Source organism: Puntigrus tetrazona, chromosome 17, assembly GCF_018831695.1.
Source record: "Puntigrus tetrazona isolate hp1 chromosome 17, ASM1883169v1, whole genome shotgun sequence".
Classification (NCBI taxonomy): domain Eukaryota; kingdom Metazoa; phylum Chordata; class Actinopteri; order Cypriniformes; family Cyprinidae; genus Puntigrus; species Puntigrus tetrazona.
In genome coordinates this window covers 14,536,390-14,562,495 of record NC_056715.1, presented here as the reverse complement: position 1 = coordinate 14,562,495, position 26,106 = coordinate 14,536,390, and the positions used below count along the sequence as shown (strand labels likewise).

The 26,106-nt window shown below is 37.6% G+C and overlaps 1 long non-coding RNA gene across 1 annotated transcript in view; it reads left to right on the top strand.

Annotated features, from left to right (window-relative positions):
* The window catches only part of LOC122361512, a 118,744-nt gene that overhangs the window by 18,373 nt on the left and 74,265 nt on the right, over positions 1 to 26,106 (top strand). The window contains exon 2 of the long non-coding RNA XR_006252970.1: positions 22,333 to 22,461. This is a non-coding gene — a long non-coding RNA (uncharacterized LOC122361512). The remainder of the gene's footprint in view (positions 1 to 22,332; positions 22,462 to 26,106) is intronic.

Sequence of the window (26,106 nt, the reverse complement as noted above, 5' to 3'; positions counted from 1 at the left end):
CTGCATGTTTTGCCCACTTAACCTTCGGTGTCTACCAAGAACGCAAACCATACCCGAGCTCGGTGAGAAAGACCATGCAAAGATCAAAGACAACGCAATCAATAAGATATATAACATAACAAATAATGCCGTGGGTAGCTCATTAATCCTAACAGAGCCTTATTACACTGTCTGCAGGTTTGTCCTGCCGGGTCACTTTGCTGTGTTTATTGAAATTCAGCACACTGGAGCCAAAACACAGAGAAAGATCATACTTCAGCAATACTGCTAGTACAACTGAGGGTCAGCCAAAGTGACCTGAAAGTTAAGGGGAGCTTTCTTGGGATTGTTTATGTTTGTTGTTTTTTCACTCTTTGTGAAAAAATGAGTCCATGTTTGTTCGGTAAATCGTTGTGTGAATTAGTTAATCGTACTCAGCCGTTCAGTGATCAGTTCTGAATACCTGAATTCATCTGTTGCATCCAAATAACATAGGACCTTAGTTATCTGATATCCAACCTGTTCTCACTCCTATAAGGCAATGCTTAGTCTCTTTATAGGATCACGGTTGATAACTCCATTTCTTCCAATGAGTAATATTTGGTTTCGAGTCACGGCTTGCAGACCCCTTCTCTATCCCCCTCTCTTACTGTCCTATCGTAGCAAGCAAGTAAATAAATTAATAAATAAATGAATTACATAAACGGTGGCCACTGATTAACCTTAATTTTGCTGACAAAAACATCAACACACTGGTAATGATTGTATAATGTTGTGTAATAAATTAATTATATTGTGTAATTTGGTGTAAATAACTACTGATTGAATGTTGGGAAGTAATACAGTTTATGTAGATGCTCTTCATTCATGAAGTATCAATCTGAATATGACTACTGCTGCGTTAAGTCTAAATTCTTAATATTCCTAGACAAAAAGTGTCCAAATCACCAAATATTTTCAGTGAGATTCTGTAATGGAATGGAAAAATCGCTGCAAGTCACGTGACGGTGCAAACATGGTGAATGTGGTACATCCTCGTTTCATTATAATATATATATATATATATATATATATAACATACCTTTTAATGAAACAACCTACTCAGACAGTCTGAGATATCATACAAAGCTGCATAGTTTGGTTTGCCGACTAAATCTGTGATCACAGACAGTTTGTGTTTCATTCATTTAGAGGTCAAAACATCAAAGACTGACCTGCTGGATGAAATGCAAATGTCTGAAGGTCCAAATGTACCACTATTGGTCTATTGTGTATTCTAGTTGGCCAACTAAATCCTGTCCCTGACAAAACACCAGCTTAAATCAGACTCAAATTTGTAAGTTATATCCCAAAGTATTATCTCCTCTGCTTTTTCAAATGCATTAGCTGCTCATTAAATGAGTAAAAATGCATGGACACATTTTAGATTAAAATTGTCAGGATATTGTGAAAAGTGACATCTATGAGGGCAAAATGTATTGACGTCAAAGGTGTCTCATTGAAAGCACTAGGGTGACTGTACATATCGCTATAAAGATGTTAAAGGACACCTATTAAAGCTATTATTTGATGCTTTGGGGACGAGAACCTGTTGTCATATCGTTTAGTACTGTATGGTGCATTATTACAGGTACAGGTGACATTGGACTCACAAAACACCTACTGGGACGGTACAGGCCAGAATGATGGCTTATCTCTCAGTGCCCTTGAAGACAAGGTGTCTCTGCTTAGCCGATCCATCACAATCAATGCCAGATCATTTATATTAAATGCCTTTTTAAAGCAGTCCCGGTGACACTGTGTTTGGAAACTGGCTTGACTGGAAACAAAGCAGTAAAGCGGCCTGTACCTGTCCCTGTAATTTACCACCTCAGTGCACAGGAAGGCTAAAGACTCCAAGGTCCAGATCCTGATATGAAATAACCCCCGGCCCATTTGATCTCTATTCTCTTGGTGCTGTGGCTCCCTGCTTGAAAGGTGACCAAAACCCATTAGAGAGGTCTTGAGTTTACTGAGAGTAATAATGCAATTTACATAAATAGTATGTCTGTTGGTCGTTTCATTAATCTTACTGACATGTCAACCAGGTAATTTATTTATATATATATATGATCAGTCTAAAAGAGGATTAATTAAAAGCTTTTTGTTATTGCCGTAGGAAATACTGCAGGTGTAGCTGTGCAAAGGAGTACTTACATTGTTGAAAAGGATTATTTTAAGATGATTACGTAGGATGCGACTACATGATTTCTCATTCATAATTTGGGGTTTTCTTGGTTGTTGTCAGGCCTTTGCTGTGTAGTTGCTAAAGTGTTTTGGGTGGTATTTGGTGCATTACTGTGTGGTTATCGGCCTATTCTGAAAAAAAAAAGACAATCATCAAGTTATGATTTTCTGGACTCACTAATACACTGAAAAATGTTTGTCTTATTTGTGCTTATTTGATGTGTTATCCAATAAAAATAGCTACAAATCCTTAAACCAGTGTTTTATTATTTTCACTGAGAATTTTTTTTTTTATCTTGTTAAAGTTTTAAATATCTCAATTTAGGGGGGAAAGGATAAGTGTTTCTCCCCTTAGATATTTTTTTTCTGAAATAAGTTATAATTAAGAAGTGATAAATATTTCAAATTTTAAATTTAAATTGGGGGAAAGGCCAAAAATATTAAATAGTGGGTTGTGCAGTGTACAGCTTACCTTCAGTGTAAATTATTTATTTATTTATTTCTTTGTGCTGACAAAAAATTAATTGCATCCAAAATAAAAGTTTGTGTCTACATAATATATGTGTGTGCGCTGTGCATATTTCTTATGCATGTATAAATACACCCATGCAGTGCATATTTAGAAAATATTTACATGAACACCTTTACATTCTCATGTATAATATTATATGTATATGACTTTTTATTAAATATGCACATGCATCTGTTTTTATTTGTATTTATATATACATAATAAATATACATAGTAAACACACTTATATTATCTAAACAAAAGCTTTTATTTTGGATTTGATTAATTGTGCGCAGCGCAGGTTTTCCATATTTTCTAGTCGCTCACATGTTCAGTACATTAAGTAACAAAAACCTGCTTGGTTCGAAAATGACGAGAAGTGCTTCCCACATCTCCATGCATGTCCAGTTGCTAACACATATTCCAGTCTCTACTATAAATTCCCTAATATCCATAGCACAAATGGTACTGTTTAAGTTACACAAAGAAGTTTATATATCTCCAAGCAAACACCATTGAAACAGAGTGAAGTTTTAATGCTTAATGCAGTAAATGTTATAAACTTCACTTGATAGGGGATTTCCTTTGCCATCCAGTTACATCATAAACATGACATTGCTGAGTGGTATGAACACTGCCCTCTCTCTCCATGAATCACCTCTGGATTTAAAATATGACTGTAATATTCTGGTAATGCCATGAGACGTTTTAATTTTCCTCTGACATCACCATATAGCTTAACCACAAGTGCGTGAATGCTCTCTTTGTGAGGCTGATTTCGCCAATGGCAACTTTCTGTATACGTGACTAAATACCACCTATATAATTTAAATGCAAGTCTGTGGAAGTTAATGGGCATGTTTAAATTTCATTTAGGAGAGGATGTCATGTCCTGTCTCGTTAAAATGAGCTAACCTTTGATTTGGCGAGTCTGGCGAGTTGAGGTTGTCAATATGTATGTCCCTCAATTTTCACGGATGTTGATTTGCATGATGGAATTTTTCAGAGCAGGAAAGGCAAAGTTACAGCAAAATGATAACACTGGAGCCATGCCATAAATATTAAAATAGATTACTGTCTTAATGCGCGTTCCTGGTCTTCCAGTGACCGAATCAGCTTGCTCTTTTTTTTTTTTTTTTTTTTTTTTTTTTTTCCAGAAACGGCTTTCTATGAGCCAAAATGAGGATGGATGTCCGCATGAAAAAGTAATCCATCTGACACAGCTCACTCTACGTCTCCGTGCCCGTACCTACTTGGGGTCTGAAAGGCCAGACTTGCCCTTGATTCCCCCTCAAAGGGAAATTACCCTGTATGTTGAATATGAGCCAGACGCTCATATTCATACCTTGCAGGTGTCCAAAGTCAAGGTCTCAGGCTCGTTCACGCAATCCTCGCCGTCTAATCAATATGTCACGGAGCCTAGAATCGAAGTGAAATACCTCGGGCACGCCTCCTAATAAGATATTTGCGGCCATAAATGTAAGGATTAACGATAACAAATGACACGAGCGGCTGAGGTATGGCTCGACGGTCCCTTCATGCATGAGATTTCAGGACGGGCGTTATGCTGTCATCAGGTTCATTACCCTGACTGCGTTATGGCCCGACCGGGCTGAGTTCAATCATGCCGAGTGGCAAAAATGCCCACAAGATGAAAACATAGGCCGGGCATGGATTTATCAAACCACTCTCGTGCGGTATCCAATATAATAAACAAGGCAGAGGGTATCCATTATGATTTTGTCAGATTCCTTAACTTTGACATAAATAATAAATAGGCAAACTGATGGGTTTTGCAAGTCAAAGAGGGGGAGTATTTCCATAATCACAAGAGCAATAAAGACAATCATTTACAAAAGTGGTAATAAATATGTCCGGTAATGTAGACTTACATCACATGCGATCATTAATGAATGCCTCGGTGACGCTGGTAAATTTACTTGCACCTCTGAACAATAAAAGACAAGTGTGTCTATATTACAGGTCATTGCTTGCGCATAAATATCACATAGGATCAAAATGAGCAGTATTCATCGCCATCAGAGCATATTGAATAGCATAAAATTGGCTGTAAAAGTAGTATCGTAGATTCTAGTATTTAGTCCCAGCTTCCCAGTACTTACGCCAAGGTCATGTTCGAAGAACAACAAGCAAATGCCATTAAAGGCATTATCTTTGTCCAATGTCTGTAAACTAACAATAAGCTATATATGAATACAACTTTTGTTGTTGTTGGTTACGTATGTGTGAACACTGTTGTTCATATACCTAAGGGACCAGCCACTGGCCAGGAGCACGAGTCACTCTTGTGTTAATGAACTTTAAGACTTAACCTTTCAGCGAGGCGTTTACATGCGGCAGACGCATGTCAGACATGTTTGACTGTTGGCCTGTGAATAGGTAGGAGGTAATCAGCGTTGTTTAAATGCTGCTTTGCATATGCATGCATCATTAATTAAATGCTAATTAGAAGCGAACCGCACTTGTGACTCTCCTTCCAAAGCCATCAAAGGAAGGTTACTGCAGGGAACTCAACATACTGTTGCTGGTAAGTTGTGTTATGACTTTACTAAAGCCTAATTATTATTATTATTAAATACATTTAGCAGCATTATTTATTTACCATTTATTTACAATTTAACAGTTCAATTAAAGAAGATAAACAACAAAAAAATGAATCAAAAAATTAAATCTTAATTATTTTTAAAATGTCAAATTATATATATTTTTAAGTATAATTATTACTATATTATTATATTTAATATATATTATATTTGTATGAAGTTGCCCCAAATGCCATGAACAAATATGTCATCTGTCTATTACAATGTATTGTTCATTATAGTTATTGACCTTAAAAAGCTATCCTGACCGTCTGGAGTCCTGTTTCTTTATTAATTATTTTATTTGTTTGTTTATCTGTGTCTTAGATTTTGATTTACTGGCCAAAAGGTTTCCATATTAATATGCTAAGTCTTTTTATTAAAACATGTATTTATTTTGATATCATTTATTTATTGTAATATCAGTAGTAGTAGTTGCATTAACTTGGCATTTTTTCCTAAACAAAAATATTAAAATTAATTTTATGAATGCCACTGACCCAACCGTACCTGCTAGCAGTCAATATTTGATTTAATTTGAACTGAATCTCATTCTCAAGCTCTTGGTGAGCCACGAGATTATTACTGGTGACAAACACCTGAACAGTTTATGAATTATATATATCACGAGCGTAGTTCAAGCTTTAGCGAACCCTTCCTACAGGTCTGTGTCAGTTCCTCTGTTGCCGGAGGGGGGAAACCGTGTCAGTTATGGGTGTGGAACTCAACAACCCATCTAAATGAAGCAGGGTACATAACTCCAGACAGACAGCGGAGCAGATTTCATCTGGCGCGCCCAAACCCTTTTTAGATGACATCTGCTCTTCCGAACACTCCAGTGTAACAGCAAAGTTTCCATTTTATATTTATATCATCATATGCTGCCATGTTTTACGAAAACGATTCTGGCTGTTGTCTCTTGTTTGATGATTCCCCCCCCCTCCCTGTTTTTAACATCGCTATCAGTTCTTCCAGAGATTCCCAGTGTGTCGTTTGCCGTCTTTGTGGTTTAGATGTGAAGCTAAAACAGTTCTTTTGAGGAACTAGTTCACGTCTCTCTGTGGGTCCTGGATTAGGATGTTGGAAGCCCATGACTAACATCTTGCAGTTGAGCTGCTCTCTTATCCCTGCCTGCCAATTCCCCCTGCACAGTCGACTGAGGACTCGAGCCAAAGGGGGTGGTTACAGAGGTACTTCAAGCACCTAGACTTTCCTCCACGTGCCTTTTAGCTAATAAATATGCTTATATACATTTAAGAAATATACAAGAGCAATCAATATTTTATGTAGCGGTGGAGGCATTTGTGTCGCCACAGCAGCTCGGATAGGACCCAGGAGAAGAGAAATGTATTGTATTAATCAGGAGCCAGAGTTGTGATTCACAATTATGTCATCTGTCAGAGGGAGACATATGAAGAGGGAAAAAGAGTCTGGTAGTAAAAAAAAAAAGACAAGCAGATTTATTCTTGGCTCCCTATTTTTCCATCTTTTTTTTTAATTATCTAAAAATGACTGAACATGCAGTTTACTGGGGTGTTTTGGGTGGTTTCTAGGCCTCTGGGATATTCTTCCTCAATATATGACTTGTGACTATGAATGTTTATGAATTTTTTTTTTTTTTGACTTGTTACATCATAAACATGACTCATTGCTGAGTGGTATAAATGCTATGCTGAGGGTCTCTATGCTGTTTTAATGCTTCGTTCACACCGACATCGATTTTGTCCCTGGAGGTCGGCAGGTCATTAGGTCGCTGTCCCGTCACTGTCAAGTGTGTCTGTTCCTGAATAGACTAACGTTATTGGTGGGCTGCGAAACTGGCCATAGCTTTTGTAAATCTGATCGTAAATGTGATGTATTGCCAATTTAAGAAAGCATTTGTACAGTCCTTAATACAGCATACGCAGAAGATGAATGATTATCAGTGCATGAATTAAACTTAGTCAGAAGTACAGTTTATTAATTGAATACATTTATTATTATTATTTTATTTATTTATTTTTGAAATACATTGTTGTGATTTATTTATTTATTGAATATATTATTATTATTATTATTATTATTATTATTATTATTATTATTATTATTATTATTATTATATATTTATTTCATTAATTTCAATACATGTTGTTGTTTGTTCATTAATTAATTAATTAATTAATCAATTTATTTATTTATGTGTTTAGATTCATATTATTGAGTTATATATTTTTAGAATTTTATTTATTCATAATGGTTATTATTGTAAATTAATTCATTCATTCATTAATTTATTTATATTTTTATTATACTATTTAGTTATTTTTAGCACACACATACATATCGTTTTGCTGCCATTTGCCCAAAGTCACTTTATTGCAGAACTGGACTCAACATTGTATCAGGAACAGTGGCTGTCGCTAAAAATGAATAACCTCTGATCACTTCGCTGTTAAATGTTGCTGTGATTGTGACCGTCCCCATCTCAGCGATATTAATCAGGAGCCAGTCCCGCGCTTTACAATTATGTCATCTGTCAGAGGCCGTCGTTTGAAGGAGCGGCGAAAGACGGAGAAAGAGTCCGGTGGTAAAACACGAAATGCGATTTATTCTGGCTGCCTTATCCCTCTTTTGAGACCTGGCACGAGGGGGGAGACTCCCCGCCGCCCCACCCTTCAGACGAGGAGCTGAAAAAAAACCCCAGAAAGGACCAGAGGGAAAGGGAGAAGCGAAAAAGAATGAGGCACAAACAGCGTCTCAGGCAGGGCTCCAAGTGGAGCTGTCCACATTCTCCTTCCTTGCTCAATGTTCCATGACAACAAGGTGAGATGAACAGCAGAGGTTAGTCTGAGCAGCTGCTTCCTGGGTTGGAAATTCCAAGCATTGAGGACCATCTGTCTATATGTTCACTGATGTATATGGGAGCCATCTATCAGACTGCAGCCCCGCAGCTGCTGGCTCGTCAGGCCTGCTGCCTTTCTCTAGGCGCCCCAACAATAGAAGCCAGTTCTTCAGCTTGTGTCACCCGGAATGGCTGATTTGATTAAGTCCCGAGCTCTCATTATGTTGGGTAGGGGTGTAGAATTTCAATGATAATCCATAATGCATGACCATTTTTTTTTTCTCCTTTTTTTTTTATTTGTTGCCATGGCAACATAAATTCAAGGTTACTGGCTCCGACGCATAATTGGGTGTGCACTGAGCGCTGAAGAGGTGCTGTTAAAATTCCCCTCATGAAAGTGGAGCATCAATCATGTTGTCGCAGATTGCAAAGTACTCATAATCAGATGAAATGCCTCGGAGAGAGAGAGATGGAGAGAGAGAGAGAGTGTGTGTGTGTGTGTTAAGACGAGCTGCATCCTCCTTTCATTGAAGCTAAGGAGTGAATGGGAGCACTTTGTCTCTTTCGCTCTGCCTAAGTAAAACCGGACTATCTCTGGCAGTCGCACAAGCCTTTTTATGCACTTTCTTGTAAGTTGGTCTCACTTCATTTGGCTCCGCTCGGCTCTCTGAGGCAGGAGTATGTGCGGCTCTGAAATGAAGGGAATCATTTCTCACTAGAGATCACCAGGCCTTTGACAACCGCAGGCTGCAGCCCGTAGCTCATCAAACCTATTTTAGCACCACACAAAAGGCCAGATTTCCACCTTCGTGGCTTTATAGCTCAAAATCCTGTCGTGCTGCTTATATCGAAGAACTTTTGGAGTCAGAGAATATGTGACTTCATGAAGATGTCTCAACCTGCATTTTTGTCAGTTTGGTCCATCTAAAAGCAGCACTCATGCCCTGAAGGAGAGAAAGAGAGAGAGAGAGAGAGACTGTGACCTGTGACTGTATCAAGAAATGAACATAATAAATAAACTCTATAAAACTTTGCTAAATGTTCCTTTGCTCAGGATCCAAACCACATACTTGATTTATTTATTTAGTTAGTCAGTTAGTTGGTTATTGTTAATAAGTTCCTTGCTTTAGTTAGTTGGTTAGTCAGTTATATTGGATATATAGATCATAAATATAAAATATATCAATGGCCCATCTGAACTATAAGTATATAAATTTGTTATTAAATTTATCTTTGAGGTTTATGTTGTAGTCATTTCTAATTTACGTTTGTTTTCCAAAGTTTGGACTTGGTATGATTTATTAATAATAATAATAATAATAATTATAACAACTAAATATATATAATTTTATACACATATTTGATTGTGTTATATTTTGTCATATTATTCTACTTTATTTTCAGCAAGGAGACATTCATTTGACTAAGTTTGAAAGTAAAAACATTTGTTATATTTTTTAAAGATTTTTATTATAGCAAATTAATGCTGTTCTTTTAAACTTTCTGTATATATATATATATATATATATATATATATATATATATATATATATATATATATATATATATATATATATACTAAAAACCCTATTATTTTTACTTGTAATAATATTTCACAGTATTATGAGTATTGCTGTGTTTGTGACCAGTTTGTGGAGTTAATGATAAAACCACTGCATATATCTGTCTCTTTTGTTGCTCTGATATTTAAGCCTCTTCATCTTTCATAAATGTAAATAAAGGCCCGGCAGACTCAGAGGACGCATTACGGGTCAGGTTCTCTCCGTTCAGAGATCTGTCTCTCCGCAGGCGAACGGAGTAACGCTCAAACAGAAACATATGTACTTGCTGGATTTCCCTGTCAACTTTACCTATACACCGCTGCAACCTTTTTACGATAAGCCTGTCTGTGTGCAGCCAGAGCGAAGTCATAAATTAAAGCGTTTAAACCCACTCGCACACCCTGCTCCGACACAAGTGGCAAATTAAACTCCATATATGCAACAACAGTTGTTTCATATGAAAGAGTAGACCTTCAAAGCAGCGCGTGCGCGAGGGAACAGATTTCATTTGGGAGTTCAAAGAAAGCAGGGTTATTATCAGGCCGGCTTTTTAAAGACAGTGAGAAAGGCCATTTGTTTCAAATCGAGTTTCTCTGGCTGATGCCGTATTTATCAGATAGGGAGTCTGATGACTGCGGCTCCACGGGGATCCAGACGGGGATCGCTCCTGGATTTTAATGAGCTCCTGATCCTGTACTCACTCGCACAGGTGTGGATCTGCCAGGAAGCCGCTCGGGTTCATATTCATTCTTCCTGTCAGTCCAACCCAGTCAATTGATGGCTCCTGTAAAATTGACGTTTTTTTTTTTTTCATCGCGCTGTGAATCATTGTGAGTGATGATTGATTTTGATATGAGCCTGAGGGATGACAGCACCCGGCTTTCCAAGTCATTCCCGGGACATGTTTGTGTCATTCTGGATTTTTTGATGATGAATGATGAAGCATATAGAAAAATGGAGCTAATATATTCTAGTTCATAAAACTGGCAATAAGAATCTAATTGCTTGAAAAATGTATTTGTTCCTGATTTTTGTGAACCTGTCACTCGATATTCTCATTTCTCATAACAGGGATTTAATTATGCATATAAATAAATGATTTATAGTGGGGACCAAAAGTATGAAGCCTCTGTTCCTCATTTAGGCCTGCGAATACATTTCTGAATTATGACAAATATTCAAGGAAACGTTTTGCTGAAGGTGTCATGATTATAATATTAGATGTTTTGTAATGCTATTAAGTTTTTTATATAGTTTTAAATGTATATTTTTAAATGTATTATTCCCTTTTTTCTTATTTAGCATTACAAATTGTTTTTTTCTTTCTAATTAAATCTATACAATCAATATAAAATCTGTAAAAGAAATAAACATAAATGACTTAAATGTGGTGTTGCATATTCTAAAATATATTTGTTATTTTTTATATACCAAATATAAAAAGATTAATAATAGTATTATTATATAAAATATTCTTTTTATAATACTCTTGTTTATTTTTATGCTTGCAGTTTTATTGCATAAAGACCCATAAAGATGCACTTCCTTTTCTCCTTAATGCACTTATTTATGCATTTATCTGTCCAACCATCCATCCATTCATCCCAATTTTATTTTATTTTTTTTTTATTTTTTTTTTTCTATAAATCAATAGCTTTCTTATTGTATCAATTTTTTGGAATATCGGTAGCTTTTTTTAAGTATTCAGAAACACTAAACTATTGCTTATTACATTGTTTTAAATGGATTTTGCACTATTTGCAATAGGAGAAAGCTGAGGGTCCATGGCCCTTTAAGTCCTAAAGGAATTCCTTGCTTATTCACTCTTTGACTCAGGAAGGTATAGAGGTCTTCGCCTCTATTGTATTGGGTGAACACTGGTAGAGCTATTGTCCCTCCAGCATTTAGCCTGTGTCTCAAAGCAGCCCTGGAGCTCTGCTGTGTTAAACCAGGACTGTTTTATTGGCTGAGGAACAGCTGTTTGTATCAGGTTGAATTTGTTCTGTTCACATCAATGCATTACAGATGTTCCTAAACCAGAATTAATGATGAGCATGGTATCGCAAGGTTAAGGACAACAAATCTTGGCATTTATCTACCAGTAGAGTCTCAAGCTACTGACCTGAAGACATTTCTCTCAAGCGTGGCTGAAACTGGACAAAAATGGCCAAGGCTTATGGCAATGTAAGAAGCCCAGCTCAGTGTCTCTGGACCAGATATTCATACATAATCCCCCCCCCCTCCCATTGTGCTGTTTACAAGGTCAAGGTTATAGGGTCATTTCTTGGTGGATTAGTTAAATTGGCATGCTCTTTCTTCCTAATGGATTACCGACTTGGTGGCTGGATGCTTAATGTCACTTTTATCAGGAACTGAGAATGATAGCAGAGGATTTGAAACTCAAAACAGACAATTGCAGCATCTCAATAGATACTGAGCACAGAAGTAGGATAAAGCGTAACCTGGCTGGGCCTCAGCTGATAGGATTGAAAAAAAAAAAATCCACTGCGAGGCCCTGACAGTCATAGGGATCATTTAGATGATTTATGCAGGGAAATTGTATTTGCTAAGCAAGGGAGATAATTGAATAAAGCAGTTCTTGGCCCGGTGCAGGATATGTGGCAGCTCTTCTGTAGAAAATGATCCTGCTCTGCTTCTTACAGGGAGCAAGATAAGAGGCCAATATTTGCTCGATGCCCTGATATCCACTGCTTCAACCTAATGTGCATTTACAGCACTTATTGAATATGAGGCCGATTACAGACATTTTTATACATATCATTTTCTAAATTGGAAGTTTATTGAACCTGTTAAAGCATTGTAAAATAGTTTTTATATTATTTATTAATTCATTCATTCATAAAAATATGTTATCTGTCTGTCTATATCTGTCTGACTCTGTTTCTCTGTCTGTCTCTCTGTCTGTCTGTTTTTCTATCTATCTGTCTGTCTGTCTCTCTATCTGTCTCTCTATCTGTCTGGCTGTCTCTCCATCTGTCTGTCTGTCCGTCTGTCTTTCTGTCTGTCCATCTCTCTCTGTCTGTCTGTCTATCTGTCTCTCTGTCTGTCTGTCTGTCTCTCTCTCTCTGTCTCTCCGTCTGTGTGTCTTTCTGTCTGTGTCTGTCTGTCCGTCTGTCTGTCCATCTCTCTGTCTGTCTGTCTCTCTGTTTGTCTATCTGTCTTTCTGTCTGTCCATCTCTGTCTCTGTCTTTCTGTCTGTCTGTCTGTCTGTCTGTCTATCTCTCTGTCTTTCTGTCTGTCTATCTCTGTCTCTGTCTTTCTGTCTGTCTGTCTGTCTATCTCTCTGTCTGTCCGTCTCTGTCTGTGTCTGTCTCTCTGTCTGTCTCTCTATCTGTCTGGCTGTCTCTCTGTCTCTCCACCTCTCCGTCTCTCTGTCTGTCCGTTTGTCTTTCTCTATGTCTTTCTGTCTGTCCGTCTCTCTCTCTGTCTGTGTCTGTCTGTCTGTCTCTCAGTCTGTCTGTCAATTTCTCCGTCTATCTGTCTGTCTCTTTGTCTGTCCGCCTGTCTGTCGCTCTCTCTGTCTGTCCATCTGTCTTTCTGTCTTTCCGTCTTTCTCTCTGTCTGTGTCTGTTTGTCTGTCTGTCTCTCAGTCTGTCTGTCCGTCTGTTTTTTAAATACAATTGTAATTGCAGCAAGACAGGAAAGAAAATTGTGAATTGAATAAATTATGTTCATGGACCTAGACTTACACTCTTCTCGGCATTACAGTTTACTGTTAAAATAAAAAGTGAACTGGAAAAATGCATGTACATACTGTATAAAAATTTTTTTAACATTTTTTCGTATTATCCTGTCACTATTACGTTTTTATTAAAATAGTATTATTAATGTATTATGTTTTAATAAGGTACACTTCCCTTATCGTAATTATTTCATTTTTTTAATGTTATTTATTTTTACTGTTTTATACGTCATGAACTACTGCTCTCCTAAAGAAACACTTTTAACATTCCGGCAAGTCCAGTCAGAATGCACCCTTTCTGAATTACATCAAAATACGAAGCATTCGTAAAACAAAAATTATTCCGGATGCATCTCAGCAAATTTCTTCTAAACACACTGAGCCCTGTTGCGGTTTTCTTTTTTTTTGCTCTCGCAGTTATGGGCAGTTGCTGTTAATGGTTGAGGGCAGGGGCAAACCCAGAGGAACACTGAATAACTGGGACACAAAAGGAGCTCTGTGTGTGAGGAGGTCACATCTGCTGCGCTCCCTCACTCTCTCTCTCTCTCACACACACTGACAGAGCAGCAGCAGCACCAATAACAACAGCAGAGGCCCTGCGTCTGGCCCCTGTCTCACAACGGCCCTCCTGTGCTGCTCTGGGGCGCTGATAGAGCATGACATTTCACTGGGCACCCATTACTGGCCCTGTCAGTCCTTCTGTTATCACACGCTCGCAAACAGAAATATGACATCATAAAACGTCCCTGTAACGCGAGCCCATGGCCACTCAGGATAATGGCTGAGGTGTAAAATTAGTGTTTTGGTAATAACATCTCAAAAAAATAAAAAACATGAAAGGTCACATTTGTGTTGGGGGGCGGGGGGGTGGAGTAGATGGATGTTTGGCTGCTGGAAAAGAGGGTGTCATTGGAAATGATCTAAAATAAAAAGGTTTTGCTGTTTGATGGATGTATTTGGTCTTATCTTCATGAAAGGCACCACACCAATTACCACCGAAGCGCCACTGAGAGAGACATTTACACGCGTTCCTCCGTGCTAGCAGATGTTTGTGATGGGCTCCCGTTTAGACAAATGAAGGTTCTTGAAGGTGAGGAGGTTCGTTTAACACGTGTGAACTCTACCCTTTCTGCAGCAGCTGGCTAAAACCTTGCGTGGTTGTTATTTAAGATGTTGCCCGCAGAAATTAAAGGCCGGAGTGTGCCAAAGCGATTAGTATATTAGCTATCGACTTGGTAAACAGTGATTAAACGTATTTACCTCTAATGAGCTTGGGAGCGGATAGAGCTACTGTAAAAATCATTAGCGGTATACAGTGCATATTCTGTTAGGGACTGGATCAAAGGCGGTTCAATAGTATCTGTCTCGGCTTGTTAAGGTAGCTTTCACTGTTTGCGTTCACGGTTGGACTTTAACCCTTTAAAGCCTGCAGTACACTCAGTGCTTCATAGAAGAACCTTTTTGTCTAAATGGTTCCATGAAGAACTTTTCTGTTTCAGAAAAGGTTCTAAGCGGCAAAAGAAGGTTCTTCAGATTATAAAAAGGTAAAAAGAAGGTTTAAAGAACCTTTAACTGAATAGTTCTTTATGCTCTCTGATTAAGAGTATATATTTATTGTTTGTTATATATACGTGTATATATATATATATATATATATATATAGATAGATAGATAGATAGCTATTTATTTATAGTTTTTCTTTAAATGGTTAACAATTGCTCACCAGGTTTAATTGCTGAAACACAGCATTTTTTTTTCGATCAGACTGATTTATGACAAAGCCTGCATTTCTCTAAATTGACCCGCTGACCTTATTTTCTGCTAAGGATAATACTGTTCAGATCAGCGGCCAGTGCCTTGAATACTAAAGACAGGCTCAATGAAGAGAGAATGCAGTGGCTTTTCAATGAGGAGGTCATGTGAGGTCACAGCACAAGATAACTCCTATTCAAGACTTAATTGCTGGTCGAGAGTCTAGGCCCCAGTGAGCTCAGTAGAAGGGAGGCGATGTGTAGAGATGGTAATTTATGATGAGTAAAACAAGTTTGCCAAGTGACACTTCAGTGACAGGATGACTGGGGATTTTTTTTTGTTTTGTTTTTTGAGTGCAGAAACAGAAAACAGAAAAGTGTTGTGTGGGGTTTGCTTCCTGAGTCCAGTCCATCTGTCTGTAAAGTGGAGTGTAAGAATTTCCGATTAATGACATCTGAAGTGGAGGCCTAAGTACCTGGGATTTTCCATAAATACACTACAAATTAGTAGATTGAACTAGTGGCTAGTTGAATAAATTGTTTCATTTGTATGCATTTTTTTACATTTGCATTGATTCATTTGGTAGATGCTTTTAACCATTGTATTCCAGCATTTATTTATTGTAAATGAATGATATTTACAATTTATTTATTTATAGATCTATTGATTTAAATGTGCTTGACTTGTTTTTAAATGTATTTAGTTTGTAAATTATCAGGCAGCTGAATATTTTTGTGTATACATGATCATTTTTTCAGGCTTCTTGGATGATTGGATTATTTAAAATAAATCTTTTGTAACATCAGGATTTTTTTTTTTTTTTTTTTTTTTTTTTACTGAAAATCAGTACAGTGTTCCCTTGCTGAATAAAATTAAAATTTAAATAGTCCTCATTTTTCCCCACTATTCTGGGAAATTTACATAAAAAGTAAATAAATAACATAAAATATAATAAAATAAACCAAACTGTCTCTTTAAGGCAGGCTTGCATACGCAGTGCATTATCTGTTATACAAGGTTACGTTTACGAAACATTAGCAGGCCTAGTGACATTTTCCAATTTCCTTTTTTTTTTTAATGTTGCATTCAGCTTCCGTTATATATTCCTGTCTTTAACTCTGTGACCACACTCTCCAGCATGTGGCTATTGAAGTATGGCAGATTGTTACCATGTACGATGTTTTTTACAGATGGATACCCAAGCGTATGTATGTGTCATTAAGTGCCAGAAATGTGCTTTTGCTTTGGTCTCATATTTATTGTGGTGACTCGTGTGCGGCTTATGCAAACAAGCTGACAGAGTTTGGCTCTCATCTGCTGAAGCACGCTTGAAGCGTATAGTGTATCATAACCGCAAGTGTCTTTAAGGAAAGAGGAAAAGAGGGGATAAATGCATTATGACATCACTGCTCCATCAAACATGTGTTAGGCGCTCGATTCGACTCACACGAACACACAGGCTGTTAAGATAGCTGGAGGCTCTGATTTCACTATTCACAACCAGACTCAATCACCTGTAAGCTTTAGCCAGGACCGTGGGGTGGACAGAAGAAATTGGTTTTTGGATGTAAGAGGCCTGGTGTGATGGAGGCCATGGAGGTCAGAAATGCAATGCAGTGACAGTTTGTGTAACGTTTTGAGGACAAATAATAAAAAACCTAAAGCAGATTTTAGATTTGTGACACGTATATATCAAAAAAAGGCCGTGTTTGTTATTTCCGGTGTCTGCAGCAGCCTAGAATCGATTTGAATGATTGATGAAAAAAACTCTAGGCAAGACGGAGATCTTATGCTTCATGACTCAAGAATGAAAATGATTGTATATATAAAATCAAAATATTTGTTAAAGAAGAAATATAGAATTTAGTAATATAATGAATGATAAAATATCTTAAATACATGAATAATGGCTAAATAATATTTAGATATTGGAGCTGATATGAAAAAATACAAATAATTTTAAAAAAAGATACAAGAGTTACAGAAAATTCAGACCTCATTTTTAGTTTTTACTTTCATGGACAGTTTCAGGCTTTATTTTCCTGTTAAATTCAATAAAAGTGCCTTGTGCAGACGGTGGGAACAATCAGGATAGAATGCAGACCCGATGAAACTGGAACACGGGTCTCAGACTTAGAGGCACTTATTTACCATTGAATTTTAGATCTGAATCAAAAATAACACGGTTTGCTGGTTGTATGCATCCGTGTTGCATTGTGCCGTCCCTCAGAGCGATTGTGGCTAATGGCTGGCCAATTCGTTTCAATGCGAGCACGCAATCACCGCTCTTCCAGTCCCACAGAGGTGCAGCTGCCACACAAGAGACGTCCCGATCGCGGGTCAGACATTAACGTACCTATTCAAGGGTGGCGAGCTCTTTTATTAATCCACCATTTAAGTTTCTTTCGAAGTACTCCGTATTCTCTGAAGGCTAAAGCTCTCTCTTGTCCTTAAACAACAACACCACCGCTGCCTCCCTTTATCATGCCAATAGGGATAATTGTATTTCATTTGGACACCCCATGTGGCTTGAGTGTCCTATAGTGGCAGAGGCGAGCGCAGGGCCCAGCCTGTGTTGCTGTAATTTAAAGGTCTCTCTCATCACCATCATCAACCCTAGATTGTAATTCAAGAAGCAACTGGGTTGGAGGACCCTCCTTTTCTATGCACGACCCATTATTGGGGCTGAGAGGAGATAGCAGCTTTTAGTGGCAAATAGGGCCTTTGGCGGATGATTCGCCCAAGTGTTTTACAAATGAATGTGGAGGGAGGCAGGCAGGCAGCTGGTCGGACAACCAGGAGAGGCTTCGATTCACGCATCCGACCCCCCAGACATCACTCACCTCCAGCCTTGTGCCGATGGCCAGAGCGGCAGAGAGCCTCGGCTGCTCTCCCTGCTGGTAATTACTGCTATTAAAGCTAATCCTGCGACCATTCAGGCCTGCTTTTGTTTTGGGCTTTATCTTCTCAAAGCTTGGAGAGTTTCTCCTTTCAGCCCGCTGCACAAAAGAGACATTTTTTTTAGAGTTGGTAATTATCTGTTTTATGCTCTCTACAAGAGCCAGAGAAAACCCTTCCTTGAGCTCGGAGATAGGGCCGATGCAAGCGAGAGAGCGCTCTGTTCTTTCTTTTCACGGCAGACACTATATATAATCATAGCGATAATGGCCAAAATACGCAGTGGACGTTATTGAGAGATTAATGAGATAGAGGGGGACTTTATCTATCTCGCCTGGCTATACTGCAGTAAATGCAATTATGTTCAGTGCTTATTAGCATGGTGGTAATGCTGGGTTCTAATTTACGCCAGTAATTGGGTCTCTATTTTTATGATGTGTAATCCACTATTAATCATGTTGATGATTTGGTAAATGTAGCGCACAAATTTCCATTCTCTCTGATTTCCTGGAACACATCTTTGATCGCGCTGTTCATTGTTTTCCACACCGGTTAACAGTTTTGGTACTTATCTCCTAATATTTGCACTGATGGTCATCCACTTTTCGTGAGGTTAAAAAAAAAAAAAAAAAAAAAAAAAAAAAAAAAGTAATTTTTGCTCCCTAACAAATTTATTCTCGAAGGCACTCCTTTATGTCTATATTAAATCAATCAATCAGCCTATTAACTTTCTTAACCCACTTTCCAGCTTTCGTGGGGTTAATCCAAAGCAAATGATTTGCACATAAAACAAAATAAAAGAATAAATACATTTAATAATTAATTAATGATATGACCATCGTTTGAAAATCTTTGTTTATTATATTTTATTATATTATTATAGAAAAATAAATGTACAAATTCATTAGTAAAAATCTGTTAATTGTTTCAAAAAATTGTTTCAAGTTTCAAAACTATGTATTATTTAGCCCTGATTCATGTGATTATTATTTGATCATTTATTGTATAAAATTCTACATTTATTCTGTAAATAGACAAACAAACTGATTTTATATACATTTATTTTCTATATTTTATATTTTACATAAAGTCTGCATGAAATTGAGATTGTCCTTTTCTTCTTAGTGTAACGTATATATCTGAGTGAAACGGCTTCTGAAAAACTGAAAAATATGTAGGCCAGGGCATGATTTGGTCCTATGGTAATTGATTATAATCATGATGCATAAAAATATCTTATTCTATAAAATATTACATTCTATAAAACTAAAATTTTTCTGATTTTTTTCTCAGTAATATATATTAGAATGTATGGCAAACTTACGATGGTGAACCATGCAGCTTTCTGTGTTGTTATGGTGTTTTCCAGTACAAGGCAAAAAGCTAGTTCAAGTAATTCGGTATATTAACATTATATCACAGAACATATTGTCATAAGTTGTAAAATAACACAAGCACCAATATACCATCCCGTAATACCAGAAACATTGTCATTATAATATTTTTTTTATAGTGAATTTCTGGCATGCACAGTTGCTGTTTTGTTTTACCATACATTTTATAGGATTGCAAATACACTTAATGTTTTTACAAGATTTCCACGGGTTCATTCTGGTGTGTTTGCAGTTCAGCGGCATGTTGAGACAGTGATGAAATGTGTGTTCTGTTGAAGGATGACTGCAACTAGTTAACAATAATGCTCTGTTACCCAATCTGTCCTGATGGTGATGCCAAAAATACGGTACGTGTGTATTAGAGCGCAGGGATTTACACTCATTAGAGAGTTGTGTGACTCTTTGTCTGAGTGACAGGTCTAGCCTAGACGCGTTTTATTAAATCACGTCAAGTCTTAGTATACCTGTCGTGTGTCAACCGTAGGACGTGCGGCCCTTTCAGAGTCCAGCCTCTCTCCAGATGGCTTTCCTCTTCCTGGTCCCGGACCTGCTGTGCTGGGACCTCTCCTGATTGGGTAGGCCAGATGCTTTCCTGCTGCTTCACTCATGATTGACAGGTGCTTTCCCCAAACAGAAGACCTAACATCCTCACTTTTATTCTTGAATGACAGCCCCTGTGGCCCCTGTATCTTCTCTGATGATTTTGGCTACGACATTATTAAAGCCTCGCGTTGATTGAAATATTCATAACTGTCTGGGAACGTCCATGCTTGGCGGAGACCGCTGTACATTAACTGTGGCTGAACTGTTGGTATCCCACCGATCATGCGCCTTCAAAAGATCCATTTGGCTTTATTGTGATGTGAACAGTGTTCTGAGCTGTCAGGTTAAGAGCAGTGTTTAAATGACTAGTATCTTCATTTGAAAGCTAATGGCCAAGCAAACCCAGAGCATGTGAATAAATTAGCTCTTAGAGGGAAAACGGTGCCTTATCTGTATAAATGGAGCAGCTCATTTACCTTTTAAGTGTACATACATCACCAATAATATCGTACTAAAGTAATCTACACCACACCTTATAAGCACTTCAGCAACAAAGTTAGCGTTTATGCTTGTTTCTGTGTGTTCTTTCCTCAAACTTCTGGTCCTTGCTTTGATGCAAACGTACCTTAATGCGAAACGTATTGCAAATATAAAATAGTGGATTCTTCATTTGTGTTATTTAAAATGGCGTTCTGTAATTTTTCCTCTTTGAAATGCCCAAATGAGCGCAAGTAACATATAAAACATAAAAACACATAGTCTAGACGCACAGGTAATACTGTCTACATTTTTTGTTGGAAAATACTACTTCCCTTAAGTTTGTTGTATTCAAGTGCTTTGTTTTTGTGAAGCATACGAATAATGGAAGCAAGTTAATCCTTGCTTATTTCTCAGCGAAATCCTAAAACGAAATTAGAGGATAGTCAACATCCAGCAGATTTTTAATGAAACGTAGCTTCCCATTTGTTGACACACAAATAAACCTTCACCACGCCAGACGTCGAGCTTGCTGACTATTCTGGAATTAGCATTAAATACATGCTGTGTAAAATAGAAACAATATGCATTGGATGGGTATTTATCTATGCAAATAGAAATTAAATATGCAAGAGAAAGCGTGGGGAAAACTTGGATATTAAATGCAGTTTTCAAGTCGTAGATATGATTTGAGAGGCTATTCATGTCCGAATTAATGTCCATCACAGTATCCCAGTAAAAGCGGTTTTATTTGTGACATTTTTATGTGGCATGTCACTTTACGTAGGCTGCTATTTTGAGATCACATGACCAGCTGAATACTTCCTTCTTTATCTTTTCACCTCTTTATTGATAACATTCGCAAATGGAAAAATGTAACATTCTTAATAGTGCATTACAAGCCTGTGAAACCTTATGAAAGGTCTCTCTCGCTCTCTCTCTCTCTCTCTCTCTCTCTCTCTCTCTCTCTCTCTCTCTCTCTCTCTCTCGTGTGTGTGTGTGTGTGTGTGCGCTGTAGAAACTTGCCTGACTTTATTCCTAGAAAATTCCCAATGAAACCCCAGGACGTGGGATGGCATTGTGAGCATGTCTCTAAAGCTGTCAGCTCACATCTGTGGTACAGGTGGGTTAGGATTTATGTAGAGCATATTTTATCATTTAATCACTCGTGAGGGTTTGTGTTGGTTTATACCGAGTCTGCTTATTGAAAGTGACATCATTGTCAGATTTCAGACTTCCACCGTTGACCCCCTACCGTATAGCTAAATATTTTTCTTAGGTCATCATTGTTTCATGTGGTCATTTGTGTTTGCATTGACAGGTTGTCTGCTGAGCATTTCCATGAGATCTTATTACTGTTTGAACTGTCACAAGAAAAACATTGTTGACAGGACGTAGCTTCAAAATAATGTTACTTTTCAAAATATGCTGATGCTATAAGAAAGGAAGCATAAATATGTCCAAGGTCATCAGAATTTTGAAATGCGAATTTGTATTCAGAAGAGAGGGCATTAATATCATCAATCCAAGGTTATGTTTCAAACCTGGTAATATCAGACAGGAAAACCATGCGGCACATGTCCCAGAGATGTCAGACTGAATCAGACTCTCTGCCCTTCCCTTCCCTTGAGTTTCCTTTTCCCTCTCTGTCCATTTGCTCTCATCTTTTAGCCTATAAAGATCCTAGTCAATTAAAACAACTACTTCATAGTCAGGAAATGAGCCAATTAAAAAGCAGCCCTGGAGAGAATTGTGGGTTTTTGTGAGGTCTGTAACACCTGGAGTAAGCTAGCCATTAGCATTCTCATTCATCTCAATCACAGTGTGTTATGTTGCTTTCTTTTCTTTTTTTTTTGCTCATAGAAACTCACATTTGGACCATAAAAGCCATGCGACTCTGGAGCAGCAAAAAAATAGCATCCTGACATTGCTAGACATTACTCCTTGACACTGTCATGGGCTGTGACATCAAAGTCAGCTAAAATAAAAAAGGTAAGTCCAATGCACACTTTTAAGTGCCCTCTATACATAACAGGTCACTTCTAAAACATACTTTTAGTTAATTAAATATTAACGATGTAAACAGTAGCTACTTTTTATTTTTTAACCAATTAAAACACTAAACCCTAAAGGCAGAAAAACATTTTATAAATACATATTTTCACCTAAATCATTATTACATGGGCAATTATTAAAAACTTTTGTGCAGTTCCTTGCACAGATAAAAAGTTATGATCACTTTTACTGTAGTGTTGGTGATGTAAATTAAAATGTGACCTTTGATCACAAAACCAGTCCATATTTGCAGCAATAACCAAAGATACATTGTATGGGTCAAATTTATATTTTTCTTTTATGCCAAAAATCATTAGGATATTAATTAAAGATCATGTTCCATGAGGATATTTTGTAAATTTCCTACCATAAATATATCAAAGGGTAATTTTTGATTAGTGATATGCATTGCTAAGACTTCATTTGGACGAGATTAACGGCGTTTTTCTCAAAATGTTGATGTTTTGGACTTTTAAATAATTGCATCTCAGCCAAAAATGTCTTATCCTAACAAACCGTACATCAATGGAAAGATTCAGATGTATAAATCTCAATTTCATAAAATTTAACCTTATGACTGGTTTTGTGGTCCATGGTCACAAATATTGTGAAATCTGTATCACATAGCCATCTGCATGTGCATGGCTTTTCTGATGTCGTAAATGTGCTCAATAGCTCATCTGGTACACCGCTATACTTGTGATGTGAAGCACTTGGGTCTCGAAATATATTATACAGTAAATATTGTTTTAGAAATATTGCCACAGGTACTTTTGTTGATATGTTATAATAAATTAAATTACTTTACAAGTTACACACTATACATTTAAATAGGCGTTACAGTATAAAAATGGCGCCATTATGCTATCTGTCTGCAGAGGCTAATTGCTAACCAGTCAAATATTGACCCCTTGAAAAACGAAATGAAATATTCAAAAGCTCCACTTGTGGTTTGGGGCGAAAATCCTGATCACAGGACCTAATCTTCAGAACAGCAGCCTTGCGGTGTGCAAGTCACTGATAAAGGCTATTGTCTGTCATCACCGAGGTTCACCTCGAGTCAGTCAGCCTGTCAGAGGTAATCTGCTAAAGTGCCAAAGGCAGGTTAGAGAGGGAGAGGTGGGCGGAGAAAAACAGTGGAGAGATGCTGTTGTGGTCTTCCCACAATCCTCTGCACGTGGGCTATAAAATCAAGCACAGATTAGGTGATCATAGGTGATACTGAGACAGTAGTAAAGCTCTAACGGATAGCGTAAAACCATTTAGTGGGGTATTTTATGGCTAAAGGGGGTTTATGTCTGGTGTTCATCTGTCCTGGTAGATGAACATGATGAATCAAATGGCTCTCGTTACTATTTTATGTTGGGGTGTCATATGCATAAGACCAGTCTGTATTAAGACACACTGGCACATGCATACATGCTTGACGTACAGCGCGCCTGCCTACGTTTGACATTTGAGTAACGACGCAATACGTTTTCATAATATCCAGAAGAATATTTTGGAGGCTGGCGTTAGATGATTCATTTTTTACGCTCGCAATCCTTATACTTTGATGCATGTATTCATCAGGTCTTGCCGCATTTGTAAATTGGCACGTTCCCATCACTCCCCACCTTTTAGGTACTCGTATCTGCGCTACATATCAATATAACTCGCAACCATTTGGTCGCACATATTTAGCAATTAAGGTGAGTTTCAAAGCCAAGTTTGAGATTGATACATACAGAGCCAGATGGCCATTAATGTCATCATTTTTCAAGCAAATGCATATGTAATGCTTTCATTTGCTATTAAATGTTGAGGATACGCACCCTCGCTTGGAAAATGGATCTAATCTTCAGCCAAACTAACTGTTTCATTTCAGTCTAGCAAATTGCAGTTTGAAAAACAATTGAATAACTCTATTTGTTTTTAAGTCTTCATAAAGTAGAAAATGAGTATTGGATTCTTTTATTTGATTACTGGGCGCATTAGCTGCTAACTACCATCTGGTCGTAGATTTTTTATGTAGCGTATTGCGAAGCAATGGAACACACTGACTAATGCAGAGTTTTCTCATTTCTGCAGATGTTTGTACATCCATTAACAGCGTTGATGGAGAAAAAACATTAGCAAAAGTAAATATTCATGATTTAATTTGTCTTCATATTCGTATAATGTTTATCCGAAATCATATTAAGAACAGCAAACAAGCTTTGTATTTCAGTAAAACATCCATAAATGTGCTGCAGTTTATTCAGAACGGACACGGCTCAGTAGAATGCAAATTGAGGGGATTGTTTGTTCTGAGATGAAGGCCAATTCATCTCCCGAGATGTGTGGTGCATTTTATGTGTTTGGGGATTCAAATATGCTTCTATTTCAGGGTCAGTGAGAAATAAGAGTGTCCACGGTAAAAAAAAAAAAAAAAAAATGTTTTAGAAACATAAAAATGCATGTGCCAGCTTCTCATAAATATGCTTGGTTTCATTTGGTTTTGAAAAACGTGCCATTTTTAAGTAAAAAATTAAGTTAAAGGGAAAAGTAATAACATAGTTCCCTTACACCTAAAAATGAGTAAGCAAGTAATCACAATTTTCTGTAAAGATATATACGGTTTCTTATAGTTTAAATGTATTTTTGATTCAAATGTATCTTAAGTAATTTGGTTGATCCGGACAATAAATGAGTGTTATGTCAGCGTAAAAGCTGTGGAGACATTGAGTTTCTGACAAAACCTTACAGGCTCAGAAGCACAGTGTTTACGCTGTCGAGAAGCTGAACATAATCCACAAGATTAATTTCTCATGTTAATTTGCGAGTCAGACTTTTCACACACTGCAGTTTACTTTCAACTACTTCCAAGCAAAGTCATTCCTTCATTAGACCAGGGGTTAGCATGGGTCAGACGCCACTCCTCCAGGACCTAAAAAAAGCAAGACATCTGGTGCAGGATGAGTTCTGGAATAATAATGCCCCTGGCCCCTCTCTTTACATCAGGAAGTTCCCAAGGAAGCAGCATACCTCTGTTTCACAAAAAAACAAGTATATACCTTCAACCCGTCTAGTTCCTCTATGCCCTTTTCTTTACTGATTTAGAAACAGCTTCCTTTCATCTTAACCGCTCCGAAGAAAAGGAGAAGGCCGGCGTAGGGAAACTTCTCCCAACCTGTCTGTGGATTTAGCGTTAACCTTTTCATCGAGATCCCTCTGTAAGCACTTTGCACAAACAGCTATACCTTCCCCCTCTTGCAGCAGGAAATGTGTCTGGATTGTTTGTTTGGGTTACAGCCCCACGTTAACAGGCCCTCGCCTTACATGCCATCTCTATGTTGAGCTTCTGATTTAGACTCCTGCGTTTTCGGGGTTTGATATGCAGTGGCTGGTTGAATTATTTCGAATCGGCCTTGTTTTCCCACGCGTTTGTAGCCTGTTTCAGTGGCTTATTTATTCTCCTGAATTCTTGCTTATAAGACATGCATACATATCACACATTCCAAATGGTAACTGATGTGCCACTTGCTGCATTTCTTGAGTGCCAAAGGCATTCTCTCCACTGCCGCACAGTTTGAGAACGAAATCCAGAATGCCTTTGGTTTG